The sequence below is a fragment of the Rhincodon typus genome, chromosome 3 (assembly GCF_021869965.1).
Source record: "Rhincodon typus isolate 14 chromosome 3, sRhiTyp1.1, whole genome shotgun sequence".
Classification (NCBI taxonomy): Eukaryota; Metazoa; Chordata; class Chondrichthyes; order Orectolobiformes; family Rhincodontidae; genus Rhincodon; species Rhincodon typus.
The window spans coordinates 1,946,195-1,959,656 of record NC_063334.1 but is presented as its reverse complement, the minus strand read 5'-3'; the positions used below and the strand labels follow the sequence as shown (position 1 = coordinate 1,959,656).

The 13,462-nt window shown below is 41.5% G+C and overlaps 1 protein-coding gene across 6 annotated transcripts in view; it reads right to left on the bottom strand.

Annotated features, from left to right (window-relative positions):
• Positions 1–13,462, bottom strand: part of tdrd7b (tudor domain containing 7 b) — a 95,519-nt gene that overhangs the window by 37,211 nt on the left and 44,846 nt on the right. The gene's annotated exons all lie outside the window — the stretch shown is intronic.

Here is a 13,462-nt window from a genome sequence, read left to right as displayed (position 1 = left end):
GTTTGCTGTGCTGATTCGTTCAAATAGAAAAGCATTAGGACAGCACAGAATCAAAGTGTTCACTTTAAAGTAATATATGAATTACAAACTATCCACCACAAAGAAAATAATTCAGTTGTTCAAAATGTTATTTAGCTGTTTCAGTAACCATGTTGCTTTCAGACTTCAAAAGAAGCTGAGATAAACAATTCCAGCTGATGACTTGTAAACAAAGGCCTGTCCCATCTCTGCAGTGCAAGCGGAAGGCTTCACATAATATTTTCCAGCTGTTATACAAATGCATAAACAGTGTCCCTTTACGGATGCCCTAGGCAAGCCCCAGATTTTCTAGTTTTTTCTTGGCTGAAAAAGAGTCAGATACCCTTGTGTCCCTTATAGGTGACAAATACCACTGCAGCACCAATTGAAATTAAAATTTCTAGGCTGTCTCTATGGTTTTGTGATCTGAACAACCGAGGATATGGGTTCCAGGTCTGACTTAATGGTCTGTGCAAAGTAATTCAATCTCATCTAAAGCAGTAATGGAACCAGTACACAATTGGGCTCCCAAGCTGTAGAAGGAGTTAAAGTATTCAACAAAGTTACGCATTCCAGGGTCATGATCCTAGGAAATCTGATTAAATAAGTTTTTATGGTTGCATAATGAATAGATTCTCATTCCGAAGAGTCTACAGATATTTAGACTGTCAACAAAATTGGAGGTTAACGATTGGAGTGAATGAGAAATTTCCAACCCTTTTAAATTGAAGTTGTCTTTGATGGCCAAGAAGCCAATTAATTGCTTTAACAACTGGGACTTCTTTGCAAAGTTAGCGTGTATGTTGACAAAGAACATCATTCCATGAAAATTGTTCAAGTATTATATTGGATGAACAGGTGAATGTTTCAGATGAAGCTCTTCTCTGGTCATTAATGCTGCAATGTCTCTTTCTGAGAAACAAATGTTTACTCTTAAAAGCAAAGTATTTTTTAAAAACCTCGAGTTTCTGATCCCTTCTGTTCCCTGCTTTGCCATGTCCTCGTCTAACAACATTATGGTAGCTCCATCGCAAAAAGTTGGCACCAGGTTAAGACAGTAACGTATCATCACCCACTCAAGAAAACTAGAGAGCACCAATAAACACACAACTGGATGAAAATCCTGGAACTCCATCCCTAACAGCACTGTAGTGTGCTGACCCACTCCCTCCTCTATAGCATTTCAATGCAGCAGCCTAGTACCATCTCCTGAAGGCATTCTGGGATGAGTAATGATTTCTTGTCTAGCCAGCAATGCCAACATCGCTTGAACAAATAAAAAATGTCATCAGAATAATAAACAAACACAGGACATTTGAATAATTACTTCAAATGACAGCTACCAGTATATCACCCTATATAAACTCAGACCTTGAATGAACCCGAGTGCATAATCTAAGCTCAAGGTTGTATTTTTCTTCCCTAAAAATCATAGAATCCCTACAGTGTGGAAACAGGCCCTTCAGTCCAACAAGTCCACACTGACCCTTGCAGCATCCCACCCACATCCATCCCCCCATAACCCACCTAATCTACAGGCCCCTGAACACTACGGGCAATTTAGCTTAGCCAATCCACCTGGCCTGCATATCTTTGGACTGTGGGAGGAAACCGGAGCACCCAGAGGAAACCCACGCAGACACAGGGAGAATGTGCAAACTCCACACAGACAGTCGCCCGAGGGTGGAATTGAACCCAGATCCCTGGTGCTGTGAGGCAGCAATGCTAACCACTGAGCCACCGTGCCGCCCTGATGGTAAACATGTAAAATGTTTTACTGAAAATCAAGTGGAGAAGAAAATTTATGATACAGATGTGATGCAAGATGTGAGATTTATTTACATTTTAATATTATTAATTTTATATTTTGGAATTGAGCTACTGGATGTGGAATTTGGTCTGTATGTCTGAAGGGAAATTAATCCTTAAATTCTGAGCATTTCTGTTTCCATGGTGATTTCTTCTCAAACACAGTATTGGAGACAGACTTTCTGACAAGTAATAGGGTTTTGTTTACATTAGGAGAGTTTATAAGCAAAGTCAACCGTGTAGTATATTACACTTTCAGATGGAAGATTCTGGAATAGTTTTTTTTGCGCTTAGTGGAAACACCTACAGCCTGGAAGGAAGCTTTCTAATTTCAGTTTGGGGTAGTTTACTGAACTCTTGGCTGAAACTGAATGCATAAAACAGTTGCTTTTTACTTAAATTCACTCATGGGATGAGAGCATCATTGTCTGGCCCAGCATTTATTGCCCATCCTTAACTGTCCATGAGAGGTTGGCAGTGAGGTGCCTTCTTAAGCCACTGGAGTCTCTGTGCTGCAGGTAGACCCATAATGCCATCAGGAAGGGAACTCCAGGATTTTTACCCAGCAAGTGAATTAACAGTGATTTATTTCCAAGTCAGAATGGTGACTGGCTCAGACGGGAAGTTGCAGGTATTGCTGTCTCCATGTAACTGCTGCCCTTGTCCTAGATGAAAGGTACTAAGAATCCTTGATGAAATTCTGCAATGTATCTTGGAGACACTGTTGCTATTGAGTGTTATTGTTGGAGGGAATGAGTGTTTCTGGATGTAGTGCCAATCAAATGGACTGCTTTGTCCTGGATGGTATCAAGCTTTGACTGCTATTGGAGCTGCACTCATCCAGGCAAGATGGGAGTATTTTATTACTCTCCTGATTTATGGACAGACTTTGGGAGTCAGGAGAGGAGTTATTTGCTGCAGGATTCCTGGCCTAACAGCTCTTGTAGCTACTGTTCTTATATGTCCACTCTAGTTTCTGGTCAATATCATCTCCCAGGATATTCTGGTAGGGTACTCAGTGATGGTGAAGCCATTGAATGTCAGGGACCAGTGGTTAGATCATCTCTTTTTGGAGTTGGTCATTGGAGTATATTTGTATGGTGCAAGTGGTACTTGCCACTTTTCAGCCTAAGCCTGGATATTGTCCAGGTCTTGCTGCATTTGGACATGGACTGTTTCAGTACCTGAGGAGTTGCAAATGATGCTGAATATTGTGCAATCATCAGTGAATATATCCACTTCTGACCGATGGTCAGTCATTAATGAAGCAGCTGATATTTGAGACCCTAGGATGGGTAGGACACAACCCTGCACAACTTGTACAGAGATGACTGACTTCCAACAATCACAACCATCTTCCCTTGTGCTAGGTATGACTCCATGAAGCAGAGATCTTCTCCGCACCCCCCCACCATTATTCCCATCGACTCCTGCTTTGCTTGGGCTCCTTGATGCAAAATGCCTTGGTCAAACACAACGTTGATGTTAAAGGCAGTCACTCTCACCACACGTCTGGAATTCAACTCTTTATCCATGTTTTAACTATGGCTGTAACAAGGTCAGGAGCTGAGTGGCTCTTGTGAAATCCAAACTTGCCGTCAGTGAGCAGGTACCGCTTGATAGCATTGTGATTACACATTTCATAAGTTTACTAAATGATCAAGAGTTGACAGACGGGGCAGAATTGGCCAGGTTGGATTGGTCCTGCTTTGTACGTACAGGACATACATGGGAATTTTCCACATTGCCAGGCTGATGCCAGTGTTTTTACACAGACATATGGATGATGGATCACTGTTCAGCAATTCAGGCTGCTGACTGTTGCAAGTGCTACTGCCTTATCTTTTGCACTGATGTGCTGGGCATCCCCATCATGGAGGATGGGGATATGTTTGAACCCTCCTCCTTCAGTGAGTTAGTTGCCTGCTACCATTCATGACTGGATGTTGTAGGACTGCAGAGCTTAGAGCTGAGAGCTGATCTGTTGGTTGTAGAATCGCTTGGATCTGTTTGTCACTTGCTGCTCATCACACGAGTAACCACGTTTCATACCTTTACCAGGTTGACACCTCATTTCTAGGTGTGCCTGGTGCTGCTGCTGGTATGCCCTCCTGCACTCTCCATTGAATCAGCACTGATGGCAGTGGTTGAGTGGGGAGGTTGTAGGTTGTGTTGGAGTGTGATTCTGCTGCAGCTGATGGTGGACAGCACCTCAGGGATGCCAATATCAAATTACTAGATCCGTGCGAAGGCTGTCCCATTTAGCATGCCACAGAACACGATACAAGGTATTCTTAATGTGAAGGCAGGACTTGGTCTCTCTAAGGACTGTGAGGTGGTCATTTTTATGAATACTGTCACTGATTTCCTCACCACCTGCTGTAGACTCAGTCTAGCAGCAATGACCTTTCAGACTTGACCAGCCCGATCGAAGTTTTGTTGGTGAACACGCCTCCACCCAGAGTATATTTTGCACCCTTGCAAAACTTAGTGCTTCTTCCAAGTGTTGCTCAACCTGGAGGAGTACTGATTCATTAGCTGAGGGAAGACAGTCTGTAACAATCAGGTTTCCTTGACCATGTTTGACTTGGCGCCATGAGACATCATGGGGTCAGGAGTCAATGTTGAAGACTCCCAGAACAACTCCATTCTGACTATACACCACTGTTCTGCCACCTCTGCCGGATCAGTCCTGGGAAAGGGAAGTAGTTTAAGACTGTTAAGAAACAGAATATTTCAGTGTAAGGAGCTTAGGTTAGAAATTCTCAATCAGAAGTGTTGATTAAAACACTGAAGGGGTTATGTGAAGCTGAAAATGTCAAATCTCAGTCTTACGATCAATCAAGAGAGGGGCCATCGGGCTCTCAGCTGCGGCTTCAGTTCCCATTTAAGTTAAACTGTGTGTGGAAGATAGATGGGAATTCTCTCTGATTACTGAGTGCTGTAATGGGATTCTTTTGGCATTAATGAAATTCTATTTTTACTGCATGTTTTGAATGCTTTCAGATTGCATTATATGCAGATAGCTTGGTTTATTCTACTTATATTAATTACTTTTGCTTAATAAACTTCCTTTTATTGTTAAAAACCAGCATTTCATGCCCGAGTTTCAGTGAAAGACCACCTTGTTAAATGAAAACAAAATATAATATATCAAACCAGATTTTAGTCTGGGCTTGGGCTTACTAGTCATAACATCAAGTGGGATCATAATAGGAGCCTCTTCATTTTCCCTTCCAACAACCTCTCATTAGGTTTATTAATATTATAACATTTGGTTGCCTTAGCAAATATGTACTAACATTCTTCTATATTCAAGCTGTACTCATTTTTCACTGCTTGAGCTAAGTTTGGAGATCTATACTGGAGGTGCCTTCCTCATTCCAACTTGAGTAACAACTACTTCCCCATTGTTAGACATCTGGATTTAATTATTTGTTGTCCAACAGTTTTCAACTGGAGATCTTCCCTCTCTTTGAGCATTTATATAGAATATGCCCCAATTCTTCTGTTCTACATATATATCCCTTTCTTGCTTCAGAATGTTCTTCAGAACAACCAATTAATATGATCACCTCGTTAAACTGCATTCAAAAAATTTAGAATGTAACATCTAAACAACTGGTAAAACAAATTCAACCAACAAAATTCAAAATACCTGACTTCTCTGGACATAGATGCAAGGAGACAGAAAAGGATATGAATCAAGCCAAATTGAGCCGAGTGATGTTGAGTTGGATAATGCAGAAAGATTGAGTGAACTGGAAGCACAACGCTTGAGGAGATAAAGCTTATTATGATGCAACAAAGGGCTAGATTATTCACGTCATTCATAGCTAAAGGATAGAAAGCCTAGCCCAATGTATCTAGGTAAATCGTGCAGAGTGCTAGAATGCAGTGACCAACTGATAAGAAATCATGTCAACACCTGGGGGTCATGGATATGTCAAAAAGGAGCTTCCATTTTTCATGTAGGCAACCGAGGTAGGCCAGTTAAGATACTGTTTACTTTTTTTTTTAAAATTAACGAAGGACCCATTCCGACACCCATCAAATTGAAGCTCAACTGCAGACCCAGCTTCAGCTCGTGAGCCAGCAAATAGCCTCCGGTGAGTTAGACTGTTTTCTGACCCACAGATCTATGTACATTAACTCAAATCAATTAAATTTCCTATCTCCCTAGTAGGCACGGAGAAGCATTAACGTAGCAGTCTTACTTTTTTGAACACTGCATTTTCTGTAACCCAAGTGGAACATTAAGGTCATAAAAAGGTAGAAGTATCAGAGAAATCTGACTACAGCACTGAAATGAGATCCACTAAATGGTAAGACAGTTAGGAATGTGTCCTTGTAAAAAGTTGGTGCAAGATTCCCTTAGGAACCCAAGAACATCAGTCGCACTTTCAGTGTCTATACAGGTTTAAATTTAAATGTTATTTTTCCTTGCGTTTCCTTGTATGCATTGCTGGCAAGGGTAATGTTCATTGAGAAAGGAGTGGTGAGCTACCTTCCTGACTGGGTGCAGTCGACATTATGCATGAACATCTCCAATGATTGACTGATTGACTGATTGATTTACTTACCAACTAAAGTGAAAGGTTTTGTTTTGCGAGCAGTACAGGCAGAATAGAAAACCAGGACACACAGATCATAGGGTGCTTACACAGAGCGGGGCATACAGGGTTACAACTGCACAGGTAGTGTGCAAAGCAAGATCAACAATAGATTTGAAATTAGAAAGGTCCATTCAGCAGCCTAACAACAGCAGGGAAGAAGCTGTTCTTGAACCTGTCAGTGCAAGTGTTCAAACTTCTATATCTTCTGCCTGATGGAAGAGGTTGGAAGAAAGCATTACCAAGGTGGGAGGGTTGTTTAATGATGTTGGCAGCCTTTCTGTAGCAATAAGAAGTGTAGATCGAATCCATGGATGGGAGGTTGGCTTCTGTGATGGTCTGGGCTGTGCACACAACTTGCTGTAGCTTGTTATGGTCCTGGGTAGAGCAGTTGCCATACCAAGCGGTTATGAACCCAGATAGTATGATTTCTATGGTGTGCCTGTAGAAGTTGGTGAGGATCCATATCGACATGCTGAATTTCCTAAGCCGCCTGAGGAAGAAGAGTCTTGTGTTGTCGTGCCTCCTTGACTGTCGCATCTGTATGGGAGGTCCAAGACTGATTGTTCGTTAGCGTCACTCCTAAAAACTTGATGCTCTTAATCCTCTCCACCTCAGCTCCATTGACGTAGATAGAGGCATGTCCTCCTCCTTTCTTCCCAAAGTCAATGATCAATTCTTTTGTTTTGCCAACACAGAGAGAGATTGTTATCATTGCACCATAACACCAAGCATTCTATTTTTTTCTTGTATTCTGACTCATTATTGTTTGGTATCCAGCCTACAATGGTAGTGTCATCAACAAACTTAAAGATAGGGTACATATGGAATTTGGCTACACAACTGTGGGTGTACAGGGAGTACAGTAAAGAGCTGAGTATGTATCCTTGCCAGTTTTGAGGATTATCCTGCTGTTAAAAGAGGGAATTGCAGATCCTTAACCCAGCAACTCTGAAGGAATGGCAATATAGTTCCAATTCAAGATAGTGTGTTGGCTAAGAAGGAACCTTCCAGGTGATGGTGTTCTCCTGCATCTGCTGCCCTTTGTCCTTTGTCCTTCTCGGTGATGAGGGGTCATAGGTTTGGAAGGTGCCATCCAAGGAGCCTTGGGTGAGCTGTTACAGTGCATCTTGCAGATGGCACACACTGTTGTCAATGTACACTGCCACAGAACAGCAATCAAGCAGCTGCTTTGTCCTAGACGGTGTTGACAATCTTCAGTGTTAATGGAGGTCCTTTCACCCAGTATTCCATCCTATTCTTGCCTTGTGCCTTGTAGAAACATAGTGATTGGACATGGGGGAGTCGAGACAAGTGCAGAATTATTTACTGCAGAAATCACAACTTCTGATCTGCTCTGCTCTTGTAGCTGAAGTATTTAAATGACTAGTCCAGTTCCATTACTGGTCAATGGTAAACTCTAGGACATTGATGATGCAGGATTCAGCATTGGTAATGTCATTGAAAATCAAGGGATCTGTTACATTCTCTATTGTTCAAGACAGTTATTGCCTCACTTTTTAATTTCAAGTACCATTCAGGCCAAACATCACCAAGATCATGAACATGGTCTAGGTCTTGCTACTTCACAGACACATGTCGCTCCAGTGTCTGAGGAGTTGCAAATGTTACTGAATGTGGGAAATGCTTACTGATGATTGCACACCTATCTTAGAATGGAGACAATGGGTCCTTGAATAAGCAACTGAACATGGATAGGCCTAGGACATGACCCTGAAGAATGAGAGCTGTTGTGGTGCAGTGGTAGTGTCCCTACCTCCGAGTCAGGTTCATGCAACCAGCAATCTGTAATCACATCCCTGAACAGGTTGATTAATAATACCACTAGAAGGGTAGAAGTGCTGGGACCGAGATGATTGGCCTCAACAACGACAGCCTTTTGTTTTGCACATGATATGACAGCCATGAGTGGAGACTCCACCTGCTCACCCCAAATTATTACTGACTTGCCATACCTTGGTAATTGTTGCTTTTATGTAAAGGACAATCACTCCTACCTCAAGCATCTGCATTAGAGTCACCCTTGTGGAACCCAAGCTTAAATTTATGAGCAAGTTATTGCTGTGTAAGTGCTGCTTCATAGCACTGTCAGTAACAGATTCCATCATGTGTGTAATAATTGAACATGGACTAGTGGAATAGTGCTAGTGTTGAAGCTTTAGTGGAATTGCTTGTTCAGGTCAAAATGGGAGGACATTTATCAGGACTTTTCACCTGTGCTGTATCCAGTGCCTCAGTCATTAGATATCGTGGAATGAATCAAATAGTTTGAAGACTGATATCCATGATGGCAAGAGCTTCAGGAGAAGGCTGGTTGAATCACCTACTCCTCATTTTGGCTGAAGTTTGTTTCAAATGATTCAGCCTTGCAATTTGCATTAATTTGCTGGGCTTGAGAATCAATCAAGAAAACTGAGCTCACTCACAAAAACAATCAAGTGGTTTAGCTTAATATGTTACAAATTTTAGTCAAATAGTTGTTGGTAGTACAGAACCTGAGAATTGATGATATAATACACATTTTGTCAAAGCTTTCTGTCTTGTACTTATTAGGACAATTTGCAAGAATAAGGGAAACTTTTCTAACTCAACCATTGTTACTAGATATCTCTTAACCATCACCCTACCCACCCCCACCCACCCTCCAGCTTGTTTTTATTTCTCTTCATTGCCCCCTTTTCTCATCAATTTCTCCCTTCTTCTGAAGATTGGTTAAGATTGGTTATTAATGGGTACAGTTTGGTAGTTATAGCTTCCTAGCATTTTGAAACACAGATTCATAGAATGCCTACAGTGCAGAAACAGGCCATTCAGTCCATTAAGTCTGCACCAACCCTCCGAAGAGCATCCCACCCAGACCTGTAACCCTGCATTTCCCACTGCTAATCCACCTAACCTGCACATCCCTGGACACTATGGGCAACTTAGCATGGCCAATCCACCTAACCTACATGTTTTGGACTGTGGGAGGAAACTGAAGCACCCAGAGGAAACCCATGCAGACAAAGGGAGAACATGAACAAGATCTGGACAATATCCAGGCTTGGGCTGACAAGTGGCAAGTGACATTCACACCACACAAATACCAGGCTATGACCATCACCAATAAGAGACAATCTAACCACCGCCCCTTGACATTCAATGCTGTCACCATCACTGAATCTGCCACTATCAACATCCTGTGGGTTACCATTGACCAGAAACTCAACTGGACTCACCACATTAACAGAGTGGTTACAAGTGCAGGCCAGAAGCTTGGAATACTGCGGTGAGTAACTCACCTCCTGACTCCTCAAAGCCTGTCCACCACCTACAAGGCACAAGTCAGGAGTGTGATGGAATACTCTCCACTTGCCTGGATGGGTGAAGCCGCAATAAAACTCAAGAAGCTTGACACCATCCAGGACAAAGCAGCCCGCTTGATTGGCACTACACCCACAAGCATTCACTCCTTCCACCACTGACACTCAGTAGCAGCAGTGTGCACTATCTACAAGATGCACTGCAGAAATTCACCAAAGATCCTCAGACAGCACCTTCCAAACCCACGACCACTTCCATCTAGAAGAACAAGGGCAGCAGATATATAGGAACACCACCACTTCCAAGTTCCCTTCCAAGTCACTCACCATCCTGACTTGGAAATATATCGTCGTTCCTTCACTGCTGCTGGGTCAAAATCCTGGAATTCCCTCCCTAATAGCATTATGGGTCAACCACAGCAGGGGAAATGCAGTGGTTCAAGAAGGCAGCTCACCACCACCTTCTCAAGGGCAACTAGGGATGGGCAAGAAATCCTGGCCAGCAAGCGACGCCCACATCCCACAAAATGAAGAGAAAAAAAAATGCAAATTCCACACAGACAGTCGCACAAGGCTGGAATCGAACCCAGGTCCCTGGCACTGAGAGGCACCAGCGCTAACCACTGAGTCACCATGTCACCCCAAAAGGGCCACTGTCACATTTCATGAGGAAAAATTACAGCTGGCTCTGAATCTGACCCAATCCTCATATGACATTCGCACAAAGGCATATCCAGCAGATGTCATTCAATAGTTTTCTCAGGAGGGAACACTGGTTGATGCCTTTCTTCCCCAATGCAAAACTAGGCACTCCACAGTTAACTACTGCACCACAGCTGATATAAGAGAATTCAGCAGAGACATGGAAAACAATTTATACCATCTTTGTCTGAATGGTTCAAGCTATACATCAGATACATTTGCAAAATCATTGAGGAATTGTACTTCTTTCCATTGAACTATTTGAATTACATGTCATTTTCTCAAAAAAAAATTCTACATACAAATTGCCTTATATCCGTATCACAGAACCCGGGGGAGGAAAAACACAAACTCCAATCACAAATATTTGAAACTCAAAGCAGCATCTATATTGAGCTTCTAGATGACTGAAAATATTGAAAATGGACTGTTTTCTTCAGCAGACAAAGGTTTAAAATGTAGATCAATAAAAGCAATGAGATGACAAAATATAGTAAAGAAAAACAACCAAGAAATTGAAATAAGAGTCCAGATAATTATAATCTCATGTTTAAGCACAAAGAAGTACCAGCCAGATGCAATTAGCAGCTCTGTTTAAACTCAGATGCAGTAGCAGAATACCATTCCACCATTTAGGGTGTAGGCAGCTTAAAATTTCAGGTACAGTGAGACAATGCACCAAGCACCAATTTCTATTTTCACACATTACAAATGCAACCAATAATGAACAGAGGCTTGAATTCAGCACATCTGTTTTCTAAAATATAAGGACAGGATGAACTGATGTGGCAAAAAAATTGCACAGTTAATTCCATTTTTATATGACTGTTCTATTTTTTTCTATGTTACACATTAAGGGCACAGTTTCAATCACTTGCAACACGATACTTTGTGCAGAATTGCCTGTAAAACCTACATTACAGGTGAGCATCATTTCTAGACAAACTCTCAATCTGTGAAGATATTCTAAAATACAACTACAAAGCATATTAACACTGAAATGCCTTCACCCATTACTTTTCATATTAATATTTTAAATCAGCTCACCAGGTTTTGGAAATACGTAGCCATCTTTTTACAGATTTCATGCACTTTTAGCAATATTCTTTATTCTCAGCAGTACAGTGCAGGTTTTGTTCTAATCTATTGCCTGTAGACTCCCTTGTCAATGATTGTGACGTTGCTTTTGCACACAGCTCACAAGTTAAGGGCAGAAGCAAAACTGCAATGCTTGCTAGAAAGCTGCTTGCATCAGAAAGGAAATATCAGTTTGTCAGTCTTAACGCAAGTATTTCCTTCATTAGATACAAATACAAAATAATTTGTGCATTGTCACTCTTGAAAGCATTCATAAAAGACTTCACATCAAGCAACAGAATAGGGAATTTGGACTGGTGCTGAAGCCTAGCCTGTGGGGAGGGGGAGGGGGCAGGGGCACTGTATAGTATTTTGAAAACTGAATGATTGACATAGTCTCAAAGCTTTGTGATGATTTTGCTCCAGTCTACGTTTTGCGGATGCATGACAGCACTGCTCCAATGTAACAAATAGAAAATAAAATGAGAGAAACACAATCAATCATTCTCTAATGGCACAAATACTTGTCCTGACAGGTAGACTATGTACAGCAATTACTTTAGCACATCTAATCGAAGTAGAAATCCAACTGATTGCACACAGATATAAAGGGTGGATAGGTAGCAAAGCACAAAGGAGATAAGTGTACTTGGGATAAGGATTTTCGGAGATATCTGCAAATATAATAAAGCTCAGGTGAGGTAAGTGGAATAATATTAGAGAAGCCATACTGCAGTTTTAAAAATCACATGCAAACAAGCAAAGTATTTGCAAAAACTATTTCTATTCTAAAAGGTGAGAGTATGATACAATTAAAAGTAACTGTGTCTCATAGTAAGGCCATTCATAGTTGAAATTACTGCACCTCTGCCAAATGGTATCATGCAAGCTGAACACCTCTGTAACCATAACCCTTCAGCCATGACCGTAATGCCTTACAGCTATCCTAATTACTGTCCATCTTAAAGACCAATCGTGATTTAGCAGACCATAGCCAGAGTACAATGCTCACCTGTAATGAAGACTTTACAGGCAATTTTCCATAAGCGTCACAGGTTCATATTTCCACTTGAGTTGGTGAAGCTCAGTTGCAGAGGGCGCAACAATTTTATACTATAGCTTTTCCCAATGTCTTGGGCCTAACCAACTGCAGATATGAAAATAAGTACACAGTTGTAATTCCTTCATTCTCAAACATTTTTTTCTGGTTGCAATATGTGAATGCAGAGACTGACAATAATGCTTTCTTTTTTAAAACAAGGCACAAACCAGGACCTGAAAAAGTGACACTGCAGAGAAACCAACAGAAACCAGATACAACCAGGCACATAAAACTCTTTCCGACATTGATATCTTCAAGTAGCAACTTCGGTGCTCTACCAACTTTTGTAGCAAACAAGAAACTTAAGTTGGAGGAACTGTGACAAATTGTTCTGATATATGCTTTATAAATGCAGAGGCTTCATCTCAAACTGTATGAGAAATGTACTTGCGCCGTGGCAGAAGATGGCAACGTGACATCGCCATTGAACACCAGAAAAAAAAAATCAGATTTTCACATCGTGGAACAATCTGACTGATAACAGGCACACATAGGGTTCCATATACCAATCTTATATCTACAGGAAACTTCACACAGAAATCCATAATCCAACTGTGGTATACAAAGTATCTCCAACAGGAAGCCTGTGTTTTTTTTCTACAAAGTAACTAGCTCTATGGAGATTTTTAATTCACTCACAGGATGTGCTCATCTCTGGGTGAGGCCAGCATTTATTGCCCATCAGGTAGTTTAGAGTCAACCACATTGCTGTGGGTCTGGAGTCACATGTAGGCCAGACGAGGTAAGGATGACAGTTTCCTTACCTGAAGGGCATTAATGAACCAGATGGGTTTTTCCAATAACTGGCAATGGAGTTC